The sequence below is a fragment of the Dreissena polymorpha genome, chromosome 11, assembly GCF_020536995.1.
Source record: "Dreissena polymorpha isolate Duluth1 chromosome 11, UMN_Dpol_1.0, whole genome shotgun sequence".
Taxonomy (NCBI): Eukaryota; Metazoa; Mollusca; class Bivalvia; order Myida; family Dreissenidae; genus Dreissena; species Dreissena polymorpha.
Window position 1 is genome coordinate 38703978 of NC_068365.1, and position 16520 is coordinate 38720497.

Consider the following 16520-nt stretch of genomic DNA (forward strand, 5'->3'; position numbering starts at 1 on the left):
TTGTGATAGATATTTCAATTAACAATTCCAATTATGTACATCGTTTAATAATAATATTTGTTCTTGATTATTTTGTTGATTTGTTACTCACTTGTATGATGCTAATGATAAGTTGCTCACGGCAAGCCTTGCCGAGTAAACGTTTATTCAACTTGTCGGACAAAGTTTAGTACGCGATTACAATTTCATTATATTATTTCATGTCTATTTAAACACCCATACACTGCACAACAGGGAGTAATTTTTATTGATTATATTGTTTTGCATATTGAATCAATAACACGTAAATGGGTTTTGTAGTTGCGCGACAAGATTGCGGCCAGCTAGCGCGGATTTTGACGTTACGTCACAATGTTTTTGTTTGCGCTTGAAGTTTTGGAAACAAAATATTTAAACACAATTAAGTGTTTAAAAAGACTTACACGACAGAAATAAACATCGATAACTAAAATCTATTTGACATATGCAAAGAACGCCCTCGTATGTGTTTTTTTAGAAAGTGTATATTTAACACTATTGCTTTGCTGCATTATTTTATGTAGCACTTTTACTATTATTACAGAGGCAGGGCAGTGGGCCAATGATGTGATTAGGTATTCGTCGCAGTATGAGTACGTAGGGTGGAGGTAATTATCGGCAGTTTGAATATTTATTAACTTGAGCAATTGTGTGCAAGACGTAGAGGTTCTGTGTATGGCTTCTATGGCGACAGGGCATTTAAATGAAACTATCATTGGAACTAAGTGTGCTCTATATCTGAACAGATTGTAAACACATACAATAAGAATATGTTCTTTCATATATTATTTATATATAATATTACCCGTATTGAATATAGCAGTTTACACAATTATGAATATTTAAGTGCATGTTATTTGAAATATCCAATTGTTGTGTTTGTTATTTGTTGATGCATGCCATTTATGCTGAAACAATATTTAAGCACAATATTCGATGCAAAATGGTTAGGTGTCATATCCGACTTTGCGTTTTATTATTTACGAATAATATCCTCGGCAGAGCGGAACCCTTCGTCCGTTTTTATAATCACCCCTCCCCGGAACATTTTTGTTATATGGGCCTCGCTCTTGGAAAAGGGGCTTAATATATGTGCGTCAATGGTCTTCTCGGATTAGCCTGTGAAGTCCGCAATGGGTAATAGAGTACGACACTGTCCGCTGTTATGAAATTTGCGTTTTAATGAAGTCTCTTTTGTACACGAAATGAGGTCTTTGCGGAAAGTTTCCTCCCTGATAAGCACGTGAGGAATGCACAAACTAATCTTTGAGGACAAGCTCGCGCGTATTTTGTTCCAAGAACGCGGCTCATCAGGAGTAATTCGTTTTTCAGTTATAGTGCGGAACAAACACTGGGTGTTCCAGATGTGTACCCTAGATACGGGAGCGACAAATGGGCATGGCACGCAGCTGTCATCGACGCAAACCAGTTCTTAATGGTAGGGAAACTAGACTGTTATTGAGCGATTGTATTGTCCTCCAATAGTTAGAGTTATAAATCGTTTTTCAAACCAAAGTGTTAACGTCATATAATTAAACCGTAATAGCTTGGAAGTGCGTGCTTTTTTAATAAACCATTGCTTTACAGGCACCGGTTTTTCTGCATTGTATTTCTCCGTTAAGACAAAACTTACTATTTGTAACTTTTAGTGTGTCCTCCTTAAAGTAATGCATTATTCTATGCTTTAACTCGTAATACACGTACCATCGTGAAATTTTGGTGGTCAGTTGAAGTTCGCAACTCCCGTCTACGTAACAAAAGTCGACGTCTACGAGACTTTCAATGCTGGCGGTGTCAAGGAAATTGGGTGCTTCGATTTCCAAGAAGAAATGTGGCCCAACGGAACAATGGTCGTTAACAGGAGGTGGATTTAGCTATGGTCGACGCCCCAAGTATCCGTTATTAGGTCTGCGAGGATATTTAGTCCATCGTTTGAGGTAAAAGAACGAACAGATAAGTTAGGTTTAGTAAGTTCAAACTTCTTTACCGATTTAAACACGCAATTATTTGCATGGACAATTCGAAGGCCCTTGACCCTAGACATAACCATGCTTATGTGCTATAATGTCGTACTGTTGTTATTGTCTTGTATCTTACATACGGGTAATTGATAATTTGCATTAAATAAAATACTAGCTTACACTATTTCTCTTCTGGTATTGGAACATGAGTTTCAGTATTCCGTTCATTTTCGTAATGGTCGCGTAGAAAATTTGGAGACTTCATTACTTACATTTGAAGAATCGGAATGAACGCATTAACGTATATCACAACTAACAAAAGAACAGTACGAACGTTTAAAGCATGGTATTGACATACATAGGACTCAATAGTACGTGACGTCCTTGTGATTACGCCACGTGTAAGGCATTCACGTGTAACGGACGCTGGTTTCGTTATACTACATAATCGAGTCATCAAGTCTGTACTCTTTAAACAAATCATCATATTTAACTTGAAGGCATGTTTAACACTTAGACTGTTGTTCTTGTTTTATCCTTTAGATATATTAATGGGTCTGCACTTCTAAATCCCTGAAATATTATAAAGTAAGAGACTAAAGTACGACATTGCACTGAAAAAGTTACTCTCCAATACAAAACGGCCGAAAACAATAAGTTGCCCAAACAGTTTAATTTGATTTGTGTCAAGTTCTTTCTTCGTTTGTATTCTTTGTGTACATGACGTGTCTTTTTTATTTTTCTTTAATCGATCGATTCAGCTTAGAATGCCCTTTAAATAAAGATATGGTTATTGGGATCCCAATGTACAAATTGTTGCATTTTTTTCGCTTAAATGTGTTGCTTTTACATTGAATTATTTGTGGAAAATATTTAGTGTAATATTAGGGTTATCTGTACGCATAAGGCGACTATACAGTAAGAGCGATGAATTCAGTCGCCATGCGCAAGAATATCTATCTCACTTCGCTCTTTCTATGTCATCGATTACGTCAGTGCGTTCTGCACGCTGTAAAACCTTTCAGCATTACCGTTCTACATATATGTCGGGTCGCAACAAGTTTTCGCAAGTCATCTCCGCGTCCTTTGTGGACGTGGCGGTTGTAGTAAGAACACGCAGCTCTGAAGTGAAAGAAGTATCATCGCACTATTTTGTGAATTTAAGTCAACTCATACAAATATGCGTGTAGTATATCTGATTTTCTCAAAATAATTGTTGCAGTGATTTCACAAAACGCTTTGAAGTAAATTAACAGAATATTCCTTCCCCACCGGTAAACATACTTGAACGTGGTTGTATTTTCAGTCTACAATTCGTTGTTTCTCGGACACCATTCTGCTGGTTATCGACTGCACCGCTGCAAACACCCCGGTGGAGATAGACGCTGTGAGGCTGAAAGGCTACCAGAGTTAGTTCGATAAGTGTTATGTTAACTAATAACGGAAATATATATGCTTTAGTACACGCTTTTTGTAATGCTGTATTTAAATGACATATATGATTGCTATGTACTTTCAGAAAAAAAATTATCATGCGAGTGAAATGTTTATTAGGTTTTGCACTGAAACTATGCCAATCTGTTCATTTAAGAATTCAAAATTCACCTCTGACATATCGGATAGCTATTACCCCGGCAAGCAACAACGTCAAAATCACAAAAAGCAATAACCAGCCGACATGCACAACTATATAAAATATAATTGTCACAATTTCAACGAATTTTTTTTTCCATGTCTGTCGTTTGTTATCGATTGTATCACATATAATACTATTTTGCTTTTCCACTAAAACTTTTCTCAAAACCGGCTTGCCGTACTTTTGTTTTTCATGCATCGGATTGCGCTGTTTATGACGTATGTCTTGTGACGTAATTTCTCCGACGAAACATATCCGTTTTAGTTAAATTCTCTGAATGTTAAGGACATGTAGGACGTAGTGTGTTTTAAGTTATTTATTTGTTTAGAGTCGTGGAGTCGTCTTGCAAAACGTGACTATGTGAATGAAGTGCTAGAAGATAAGGAGGACAAGGCCGTTACAGCCGTTGAGTCCGCAGCAGCAAAGATGAGCATCAAGCAGCTACTCGCGCACGTTAGGAAATAGGTGAGAACACGATGTATGTTCGTGATATTTTAAATGAACACTTACGATAACAGAGGAGAACACGATGCAGTTTAATTGTAGAGTTATTGAGGGCTTCTGGAATATGTGAGAACGCAAGGCGAGGTTTTATTTATAATACATTATATGAGAATCTATCCTCAATCATTTTGGGCCATTTTCGCGATGCGAACATTTTGTATTTACACAATGAACCCATTGTTAAGAAATGTTAAATGTGGATACGTTTAAACAAATGCTTACTAAAAGACGTATACATATCGCAGAAAATAAAATGTATATTATGAAATTGATTTTGCAGACTGGAAATCCGACTACGCTACCCCTACGACGACAACGGCAACTTGAAAAGTGAAGTTTTGAAAAAGAACATGCTTATGATATAATCCATCTTCAACAAACATCTTGTACACAAGCTTTGTGTCTGGTGTTGTGTTAATGCCCCCGGTAGGGTGGCATTAAGCAGTTGAACTGTCCGTCAGTTCGTCTATCAGTCTGTCAGTCTGTGCGTCCGTCCGAAAACTTTAACATTGGCCATAACTTTTGCAATAATGAAGATAACAACTTGGTTTTTGGCATGCATGTGTATTTTATGAAGCTGCACATTGTGAGTGGTTAAAGGTTAAGGTCAAGATCAACCTTCGAGGTCAAAAGTAAAAAATACAATGCAAGGGAAGTAATAAGCTTTAAAAGGGGAATAATTTCTCAACCTGCCCTATGATATATTGAATTTTTATTTAAAAGCGGCGCAATCGATTCTCACCAAGGCGACCCGGGTTTGATCCCCGTTCCCGGCGCATGTGAATTTGGTTGGTGGTCATCATACCGGACAGGTGGGGTTTCCTCCGGGTAATCCGGTTTCCCCCCACATCACAAGACAACCTCAAAATTAAAAATATTTCAGTAAACAATAAATAGCTAGAAATTGCAGCTATCATTCAAAATTCGTCCCAACTTTCGGGAGTCTAACATCCGATTAGGAAGGAGTGCTGGGACACACTCCGGGTCCTCACCTAATGCAGCCTCTGGCGCGGAGGGACCTCATTAACATTGAAATACACACACAGGGGCATTGGTTTCTGACAGACACATCTATTGTTTATAAATAAAATTGCATTTGTATACATGTCTGTGTTCTATTATTTACCTTTTAAATGTTTGAGATATATTGGCGAACGTTTGAGAAAGTTCATAGTGTTTTGATTCACAGTGTTTCAAACAACCTGGCATGGCCGTTAAAAATTAGTATTAAATTGTTCAACGAAAAAGACCTAAGTGACTTGTTCATTGATATTTCAAGAAGTTATTATGGTGGCTAACATATAGTATTCACATTGCTTAGTTCACATATAATTTTCAATAAACAATTTCAGAACGTTCTACATCAATATTTAGTTTGGAATAAAAAAATTGAGCTGAAGCTAAGCCTGTTTAAACATGCTTTAAAATGTTTAACCGGGTTATGTTTTTACTATTCTTCACATGTTTTACTTTTCGTACGAAGAATGCGGTTGCTGGTAAACTTTGCTATGCTATGAAATACTGTTTTGTTTTAAAACAATCTCACGCATTCATCATTTACACAAATGCTATACTACCATTCTTTCAAATATGTCTTAAGCATAATATTTGTGAAAAAGTGCGGTTCTTCATAGTCAATTTAGTATCAACACACATTAGCACTATGAAACAGCAGTTATTTACAAATGTATTACAGCAAGCGTAATGGAATACTTCAATTTCATGTTTGCTAGTTAAATATACTGAACTATCAGGATATTGATAAGAGTTACAAACATTCATTCCAGTTTGATCAATACTACGTCAGACAAGCGACATCTTAAATGACAATTATATTTGTCTATACATTGACCTAGTTGTTCATCCTCATGATCTAGATTAAATTGGTTTAGATAATTCAAAAAAATGAGATTACGTTTTATCTTCTCACCTGCATTATTCGTACCCGTCAAGTTAACTTGATTCCATAGCGACGTTGATGTTGTCTTCCTCTGTTATACGTATTGTTAACTTCTTCTGTTACAAAGGACGTGTTAATATCAGCTACCAACACGTCCCTGTATACTATTTAACGTCAGCTCCAACTGATTATATAACACGTTGTGCAAATGTTATCTCACCACAATTGGGTCTTTTTTAAGCGTAACAGATAGTATTTATTGAATCGTGTGTTCGCAATTGGCGCATCATACTCTATGTACAACGAAAGTTTCAACCGCCTCCGCACATGTCTTCCTTGCGTGAATACTGTGATAATTGCGTTGGTATTTATAGTAACAAGTTCATACCTAGCTTGGCATAGTGCTTCATAACATAGTACTGAGCTTGTGCTTTGGACGCGCGAGTGTTATCTCGTATACTGATGATCTATTAACTTCACAAGATATTATTGCAATTATACATATGTGATTGTTTATGGAATTGCAAACATGTTAAACTTTATCATATCAAATACCTGCTGATTATAAACCACTCAATGTACACTTCAGAAGAAATATTTATGTCAAGATCCCTTTCCATTTACCCTGCGTTTAATTTGCATTATTCAGTGGTTAAATTGCATTTTTAAACTAGCAAAGTTAGTTTACCATCGTCTCGAAATACCTACACGTTTAGAGTATAATGTATGGCCACAAGTGTTGCCTGCTCTATTTTAAAGCAAGCAGTAGAGGGTCATTGCTGACTTATACCATGAAACGAGCAAATTATTTCAGTTGATTTTGCAAGCAAAATACTTATTTGTATTCGTTTTTTTTATTTATCCTGTTATTTTTGCTCATGATGTTTTTATTTCTAACTTTATAATTCATACGGAATACGTTACAAAATCAGAAAATATTGATCATAATTAGTGATTACAACAATAGTGAGACAAATTATATTAAACCATTTTTATGTCACCACAGTATAACCTCAATCTTAAAACCACACATGCATGTACACAAGATAAGTGACCTTGAACATACTAATAGCGTGCCAACGGTATCAGAAATCAAACATTGTATATGACAAAGATAGGAACTACGAACTATTACTTGTGTATTTAAACTCCTCAGGCTTGGGGTGGGGTAAATTTCGTAACCAATAACATTTGTTGTTAAATACACATAAACATCGGTCGTTATAATTGAATCAAAGCTTCTTTTATGTAGGGCGTACGCTTGGATTATCACAACGGTCCACTCGCGCAATACGATGAATGGTGCTGAAAGATCCGAATAATGTTATTTTGACGGTCTAACAAAGTAAACCCACCACCACCTGATATTACTACCACATGATTTTGTTTTAGATATTTCAACAGTTGTAGTTCAAATTACTTCATTTTGAAGTTACCTTATAGTGCCTTTATTTTTCAAGGATTGCACGAAATATTCGAATATGACAGTAAAGATAGTGCACAAGTCTCGTTTGCTGACTGATCGTCTATATGTTATAATTTTTTGCAAATTTTAAATATAATTTAAACGTTCAAACATAGAATCCAAAATAAATATATTTGTTTGCCGTTTTTATGCGAAATATAGATAAATGTATATTACAAATCCATCTCTTATACATGTATACATGTATACCCGTGTTAACATAATTATATTCGCTGGCTAAGTTTCATTACTGCCGGTTGTTTAGTGTAATTATGCGTAATGATACGTTCATGCTTAATAATCTTGCCCATTAAAATATCTGTGAAACTATCCCGAAAAATAAAAATTGAGCTGATTCATTTGTTGTTATTTTTTGCAATTAAGAGCAATGTTCTCAAATACTGTATTTTTCTTATTTTTTAAGTGGTTTCTATTTGAATGTTTTATCATTTTGAAAAAGATACTCTTTTAACTACCTTACATTTGTTTACAGGCTTCGGTGTCTGGCATTTATTGCTCATAAAAATGGTGGACGAAACATTTTGATAAATTCTACCAAATTAAGTAGCAAAATTCATATCCTACAAAAAAGGTAAGAATTTTACACGTTTTAAGTGGATTTTCTTTAATACAGCCACGTGAAGCGTCTTTTGAATCCAGTCATACAATTATGTCGGCTTTCAAAATAATGATACAAAAATTGAAAGAACACTTTCAAACCGTTGTAACATAACAGTAAATAGTGTTAATCTATACGATATCGGCAAAAATTGAATATTAGACCGTGCATCTCAATTAAATAGAAAGCTGTACAACTTGGGTACCTATTTTCGGGTAAAGATTATAAGCTTTCATTTGTCTATTATTTAGGGCATTTGCAGTACTCTTCTTTACAAAAATCAACTGACAAATGTGTTATAATATGGTGTAAACATATCATGAATATGTTCAGTACAAATATTAGGTTTTTTTGCATTGCATTTAGTTTTATGGAATAAAAATTGTGAGTACAAATAAAATATTGTGCTTTCGAAAAATAACACGTTATATATATTATCATAAAATAAATACTGGTAATGATGGACCAAAGCGATCATATTGGTTCTGTCAATGGCGGTTGATTGAGATACAAACTATGGACCATGCTCTATGAAAACGGGGTTTAATATACGATTGTAAAGTGTCGTCCCATATAAGCTTGTTCAGTCTGCATAGGCTAATCAAGGACGACACTTTCCGCTTAGTTTTTGTTTCAAGAGTCTCTTCCTAGCAAAAAAACAGTTTAAGCGGAAAGAGTCGTCCCTGATTAGCCTGTGCGGACTGCACAGCCTAATATTGGACGAAACTTTACACACATGCATTAAACCCCAATTTCACAGAGCAATGCAAATATATTTGCATATTCACATGATAGTATTTGACAGCAAGTTTTGTTACTTGGATTCCAAGAGGAACTAGTAAAGATCTAATTTAGGAAACCTACGACCATAACATTATTTAACGATATTATTAAAGTAGCCTCAGTTTCCAATGGAAATCGATTTAATCCAGTGCTTGATATTTAAATCTCCAACGATCAAACTGGTTTCATTGAAGGTCGATACACTGGCAAAATACTAGATTACTTTACAGCGTGCATAAAATATATCTGTCAAAGATAAAATTTATCGTAAACATGTTCTTTTTCACGGTTTCTTTTTCGAGTCTCTTTTGTCGTAGTAGGCGTAGCACGGTCGGGTTTCAAGTCTGCAAATTTAATCAAACAAAATAATTGAGCCGTTCTTTGCGAAAATGGGGTTAAATGCATGAGCGTAAAGAGTCGTCCCAGATAAGCCTGTGAAGTCCACACAGGCTTACCAGGAACGACACGTTCCGCCTAAAATGGATTTGTGCAAAGAAGATACTTTATGTTAACGAAAAAAAACATGAAAGCGGAAAGTGTCGTCCCAGATTAGCCTGTGCGGACTGCACAGAATAATCTGGGACGACACTTTACGCACATTCTTTAAATTTCTTTTTTAAAGAGCATGGCCCGCCCATATATTGTTTTCTGCTGAAAGTACCTAAATCAGCTTTAATCAATGTTTAAATGAATAAAATCGATACATTTTGTAGAAACAAAAGGTTCGCCTAGCAAAAGTTGCCTATAAACACCACAATAACCCAGCGGTGGGTTCCAACAAATTTGTGTCGATAGGTTCGCACATGATGTCTTCATAGTTTACTCAAGCCTTCCATCTATTCCGGAAGAGCTCAAATAATGCATATCCAATATTATCGGCGGTGTTTATGAAAACTTCAATTTACATGCCTTTTGTTCGAACTGTTTCCGAAAGGTTTTCTCAAATAACAACAACGCAAAGTGTCTCCTCACCTTTTTCCTGAACACCCCCTGAACGTCGATAATCCAAACTGCGTAGGATAATTCAAACTGAAGACAAAAATGGCGACATAAATAAAGACTCCAGTCATTTATTTCTAAGAACACGTTTATTTAAGTTTAGTTGTGACATAATAAACGTTTCTTTTTTATAAAATTTTATTTGCCGGATACAATGCGCTAATAAACCCATAGCAATTAAAAACAATTACGTCGAAATAAAATGTATGTGTTTGAAAATCTGGAAAAAGTGAATGAAATTGTCGAAAGGCTTAGGCCAAAAACAATTTTTAATCGAATGTTTTCAATGTTTTAATGCTTGGACGTATATATTAACCATTCATATATGTATGTAAAAGAAAATGTTTGGGGAAAATGCTCGAAAACACAATATATTCGTATTTGTTTGGGACAAGAATATACAAATTGGATAATGACCTAACTAGTGTATGGATAATTCCAAACTAAAATAAGGAATTCGATGGATAATGACCAAACTGCCAGATTACTTTATGTAAAGATCTATGTAAAATGAACACTCTTGCAAAATATTTTGAGATTTATTTTATTGCTGACAACAAAAGCATTTTAGCACATTGTTTAACAATTATCATACAACATTATTGTGTTATCTTTTCATGTAAAACTTGTTTTTCTTCTTCTTCGTCCTGAAATGACAACTCAAATTCTTCGTCATGCCGATCGATCTCCATTCCCGTCAAAGGAGTTGAACGGAAAAAATGAATATGGCATAAAACTGTATTCAAATGTTGAAAATAAATAAGCATTTTCATACGAATGCCTCTATCAGTCTGGTCCTACCACGTAGCGAAATAAAGCCAATACTATGCGCCCAAGCCCCGGCTCTTAAACTATTTGCCACCACTGGCACCAATTTAAAGGAACGAATCGACAGTATTTCCCTATATAATAAAATATCAAATATTCAAAAATACAAAAAGTTCAAATTGTATTAACATACAATCGGAAGGAAAAAAACGTAATTGATGAAATCGGAACGAAAAATTGTCCTCATACAGTATTCCCACCAAGCTTTCAATAGGGTTCAAAGTCATTCCATATAGAACTCACGAGCTTTCTATGCTAAAATACCGTTAAAGTCGTTTATCGTCAGTAAGCATGCGCATAGCGGGGTACTGTACAATTAACTCGTAATTATTTTACTACTACTTCGATTTTCCCGCGCCGGCAAAATGTGTCACGGGAAAAACGTTTTAATATTATTAAATTACATAATTTACAGAAGATTTTTAATTTATTCCATTTTCAACGCGACATTGACGGTATAACACGTTATGGAATATACTAGCCTGTATTCAACCTTGTGGGATATACCTGTCGCGTGCAAGGACTACTTTTTACTTCACCACTGATTGATTTTTCATAAGAAATAAAGTCGAGAAATCTTAAGCTTCAAAATCATGAGACCTTCAACCTTTAAATCTAGTCATATGACATAATTTTTCGCCATCCGTATAATGAATCAGCTGATTGATGGCGTCATAAAATGACATACTTATTGCGTCATTTCCCCCCCCCCCAAACAAAAAAAATGACGATTTAATATAAACGCGACTTTATAATTTATATTTATATATCTATATATATGTAATTGAGATTAAAATTTTAAAGGATATTCCTGATATAATTTGGCATAACTCTGTTACAGTTTCATTCGCTATTCTGTCAATTAACGTGTAAATAATTCAACACATAGGTCGCATTTCATGAAAATTATCATTTTCCGAAGACAAATTTAGCGTTTTTATACTACAAAACTATTAAATCATTGCAAAACTCAAAACACATGTGTGTGTCAGACATTCATTATCACATGTGTAGAAAAAAAAACATCCTTATAGTTACTAAATTAGCAGAAATGATATAATAATCACCTACCTTTCAGTTTCAGTTTCAGTCTCGGCCGACATTTGTTTCTTCAGTTTGAATTATCCAACTCAGTTTGGATTATCGACGTGCAGGGGGTGCTGAAGTGATGAAGTAAGCAGCGTCTTGGCGACCCGTTTGTCACCACCCTCAGCGGCATCAACTTCCTCGTCCTCCTCCTTACGAAGCATGGCCTCAACATGCTCGAACACCTTGTTACACAGCTCAAACAGCTGTTTTATCTTCTTTTAATGATTTCATTTTATGTTTTTATATTACATTTTATATTGGATACACTAAGAATACAAGCTTCAATCAGTTTTACACTACATGAGAGGGAATCCCAAAGCTAAGTACTATTCCGTGGCTTTCCTTCCCTCCTCATCGGCTTTCTGAAACATATGGGAGGCTACTGGCTATTTTAAAAATAATAGCTGTTTAATAGGGGGGCAAGTGGTGTAAAAAAAGTATAGCTGTGACATAGAGGAGGCAACAGGTTATTTAAAAAAGAATAGCTGTGATATAGAGGATGCAACTCGTTATTTAAAAAAGAATAGCTGTGATATAGATGAGGCAACTAGTTATTTAAAAAAGAATAGCTGTAATATAGAGGAGGCAACGGGTTATTGAAAAAAATTAGCTATAATATAAAGGAGGCAACTGGTTATTCAAAAAGAAGAGCTGTAACATAGGGGAGACAACTATATAATAACAAAGAATAGCTCTAATATAGCGGAGGAAACCGGCTATTAAAAAAAATAGCTGTAACATAGGGGAGACAACTAGTGATTTAAAAAAGAATAGCTGTAATTTAGCGGAGACAACTGGTTATTTAGAACAGAATAGAAGTTATATAGAGGAGGCAACTGGTTATTTAAAAAAATAGGTGTAACATAGGGGAGGCAACTAGTTATTTAAAAAGGAATAGCTGTAATATAGAGGAGGCAACTGGTTATTTAAAAAAATACTGTAAGATAGAGGAGGAAACTGGTTATTTTTAAAAGAATAGCAGTAGCATTGAGGGGGCAGTTGGTTATTTTTGAAAAGAATATCTGTTACAAAGAGAAAGCAAATGGTTATTTTAAAAAAAGAATAGCTGTAACATAGGGCAGAAAACATGCTGCGTGTTTGTTGACGCAATGGTTAGGAAACTGTTTATTTCGAAAGGAAAGCAGCAACCTAGGCGAAATAAACTTTTTAAGAAAAATACATGCAAGATATAAGTAAGACACACATTTGCAAAATATTGAATACATTTGATTATGTTGAAAGTTTATCAACATCCAACGTCATGACATTGGAACATATTGCATAAATGGGTATGTGGAATGTGACAATATGCAACATCGTAGCATTAAGGAAATTCTAGTCATTTTACTGTTTTAATACTCTAAAATACAAAGTTCTTTTATTTCATGACATTTTTAAAGTAAGCAGCCCGGACTAGTCTTATGTATTGATCATGTATTTCGTCGTCTATACAAGAAAAAACATTAGGTTTTGTTAATGTGCTTATGAACACTTTCGTATTATTATTTTTCCCTTTTCAAGTGATTTATTATACGAATAAGTTTACTGGCTGAGAAAATATAATTCGGGTCTTACCAACAGCTTTCTACCCGCCTCCATGACATGAGGGCATGCGCTCGCCAGCACCGGGTCTTCGCCTGGAAATTAACAAACAATATGTATTTAACTATGTGTCGTGTTGCTGTGTTTGACGCTATACATAGTTTTAAGTAAACGCGTTATGTACTGGGGCGTAACAATAAATATTCAGAATTGACAAATACGGAAAATATCATTTTTATCCCGACACTAGATGGTGTTGACTTAATCTACAAATTGATAATATGTGATTGTTTTTAATCTGTTTGCGTTGTTATTTGTTTTATGTCTGTATCATTTTTGTTTTTTTGTCACGTAGTTGTATTGTCACTTATTATTTAATCATGCAATAAATTGAAGTATTTTTATACACAAGCAGTGATTTATTGTAAAATTGTCATTGTGCCGAAAATACCATTAACTCCAACTAGCTCTGGTATAATACTCACTATCAACTTTGTCTAATTCTTTGGCCGAATGGATGTTATTTCAACTAATGCTGTATAATATGTACCATTAACTTCAACTGAATGTTGGGGAACATTGATGTAAGCGCACTTATAACACACGAATAATACACATGGTAAGCTCTGAATGGTTTCATTGTCGCTTTGATGAAATTACCAAATCAGCAGTCGTGATATACGTACCTTCAACTCAGACATATTCGATTGCCGCCTCGATGAAATAAACCTCAGTAAGTCGCAGTGTATAACTAACCGTACACTCCAACTTCTTCGAGAGCCGCCTGTATGTGCTCTCCCGACTGTTCAACCAGTATTTCACCACTCTCGCACTTGGCGTAAAGAGCAGCAACTAATTTGAAAAATAAACGTTAACGAATTCAGAGTTTGTAGTGCTTTAAATCTCGTTTAACCACCTTTTGGTTAAAATAAGACAACACACTAGAACGACTACAATGCGACAATTATTAATAAATTGTGTAACCAAAAGTGTTATAATTCCGCATTTTGATTAGATTAAGCATTTGTTAATTAAAGGGATCTACATACGCATATTTGAAAAAAAATCGACAAAAAAACTTATTAAACATATCACTTATCGATATTAACTCGATATTTTTTAACGGTATACAACATTACATTAATGACATGCAATTTAGCAAACATCTTAATAATTTGTTATCATCAAATGAAGCCATTTGAAATCAATGTGGATTCGTCGTTCGAGCAATTTTGCTTCAACCAACAGCGGCTAAAATGGAGTTTTAAGTTTGTAAAAGCAATAATATTGGGCTGTTCCTAACACAGAAGAGTAAAGATGTGCAAGCTATGGCTTTATATCAACGGTTTAATGTACAATAATATGGGCGGTTGGTTTAAACCAAGACCTAAATTGAGGTATCGACTAGTACACTAAATGTTTATACCGAGAACCTGTGTATGATAATGACAAAAGGTGCTTACATTGTACATTCCATCAAGCCATATGGCAAGACTTGGCCGTCTGCACCTTCTGGTTTGCGCCCGCCATTGTTCAGACCTGAAATGCATATTACATTGAATTATACAACTCACCTGTTGGAGACGATAATATGAACATGTGCTCGCTTGAGCTGATATGATACCCATCGACAATACACATACAAAAGTAAAGTTAGACAAAAGGCAAGAGCTCATTGATATTTTGTGATCTATATTATTTTCAAATACGCTGAGAAGACCTACGTGCTAATCATCACACGTATTCTGACAGATGCTTTATCGTCTTATACATATCTGCTGCCAACATCGTTATGGTACTAATTACTACACATATTCGGTTTAATTGTTGTTCATACTTCAAATAATATGATTCAGACACTTAATGTGGTACTAATCATATTTATAATGCTAACAACAAATAAACACTAATTTTACGAACTGTTTATTGTGTCATTCGATTTTTTTTTAACTTTTCCATAACTAATAATTAAGGCATAACTTTAACCAATTTTAAGGTAAATTTTAAACAAATTGAGTGTTCTCGTATAAGTGATAATACGCGTTTAAATATGATGCTTTGTGGTTGTTGTTTTTATTAATTTAAAAATCATGAGACTGTACAATCCATGCATAAACAAAGTAAGGTTTTAACTAAGAGCTGTTCTATATATCAATAACTCGCATAGAGTTAAACAATGCAAGTATGTTTGAGTTATTTATTTACAATCATATTCTTCATTAATAAAGTCTTTTTTACTAACTCAATAACCCTGTAAAATGAAACATACGTATTTCGGTTATATTTTAATAAAACAAACTGAATACTATTTCATGTGTTCCCGATTGCGTATAATCTCGATTCAACACAATTTTCCATGCAAATTAAATTTAGAATACTTGATAGGCGCAACTAAATATTGATTGATTCTAAAGTCACTTAATTATGCCAATAAAGTGTCAAAATGTAAGTTTAAACTATGAAAATATAATATCCAAAATGTATTTGTTATTACGAACCCATTTTTTCAATTACAATTAACATCAGCTAAATGATTAAATTTTAATTAATACAAGCTAAAGCAACGTACCATGCTCAGCAAGTTTCTCCGGAATTCGTTCTCTCCGCAGATTTTGTGCGGGCTCTTCCGCGAGCTTGCATTCCGCAAGGACAGCAAACAGAGCGAGTTCCAAACCCGCCGGAGTAATCTTCATGGTTTGTGTTTGAAATCTCAACCAAGAGTGATGACAACGGGTGAAAGGTGCCCAATTTATAGCCCTCCAGGCAGGAGTGCGGTTGTTAAGTTTATTCAAATACAAGTAATTTTGGAGCTTTTTGTTGATTTTCTGTTCACCCATGTAAATATTAGATTGCAAAATACTTGGACCTGACAGAGGCCCGACATGGATTACACATTTACATAAAAAAATGTTTGTCAGTATGCAAAAGTACTGTAAACATTATAAATTCTCATTTCGAAAAATTATTTCAAAGAAGTGCAGTATCATGTATTAACTGGTATTCGCAGGAACGATAACGAACGCAATGAACCTGTGCCTCTCGTTAAGTGCATATCAGATTAAGCCCCATTTGCATCTCCTAAACTATACTTTAATTATTTAGAGTGTTTCGTCTTCTCTCATCATATGCACGGGCGAGCCTAACGAATATGTTTTAATTGAGACGCGTGTTACTGG

At 34.7% G+C, this 16520-nt stretch overlaps 2 long non-coding RNA genes across 2 annotated transcripts in view; both read left to right on the top strand.

The window, feature by feature from the left end:
- LOC127851803 (uncharacterized) overlaps positions 1 to 16520 on the top strand; it is a 220335-nt gene that overhangs the window by 3257 nt on the left and 200558 nt on the right. The window lies entirely within an intron of this gene.
- Positions 1386 to 5428, top strand: LOC127851801 (uncharacterized). The gene is made up of 5 exons (XR_008035959.1): positions 1386 to 1456; positions 1746 to 1955; positions 3286 to 3388; positions 3944 to 4080; positions 4400 to 5428. It is a non-coding gene; the product is annotated as an uncharacterized LOC127851801 (long non-coding RNA).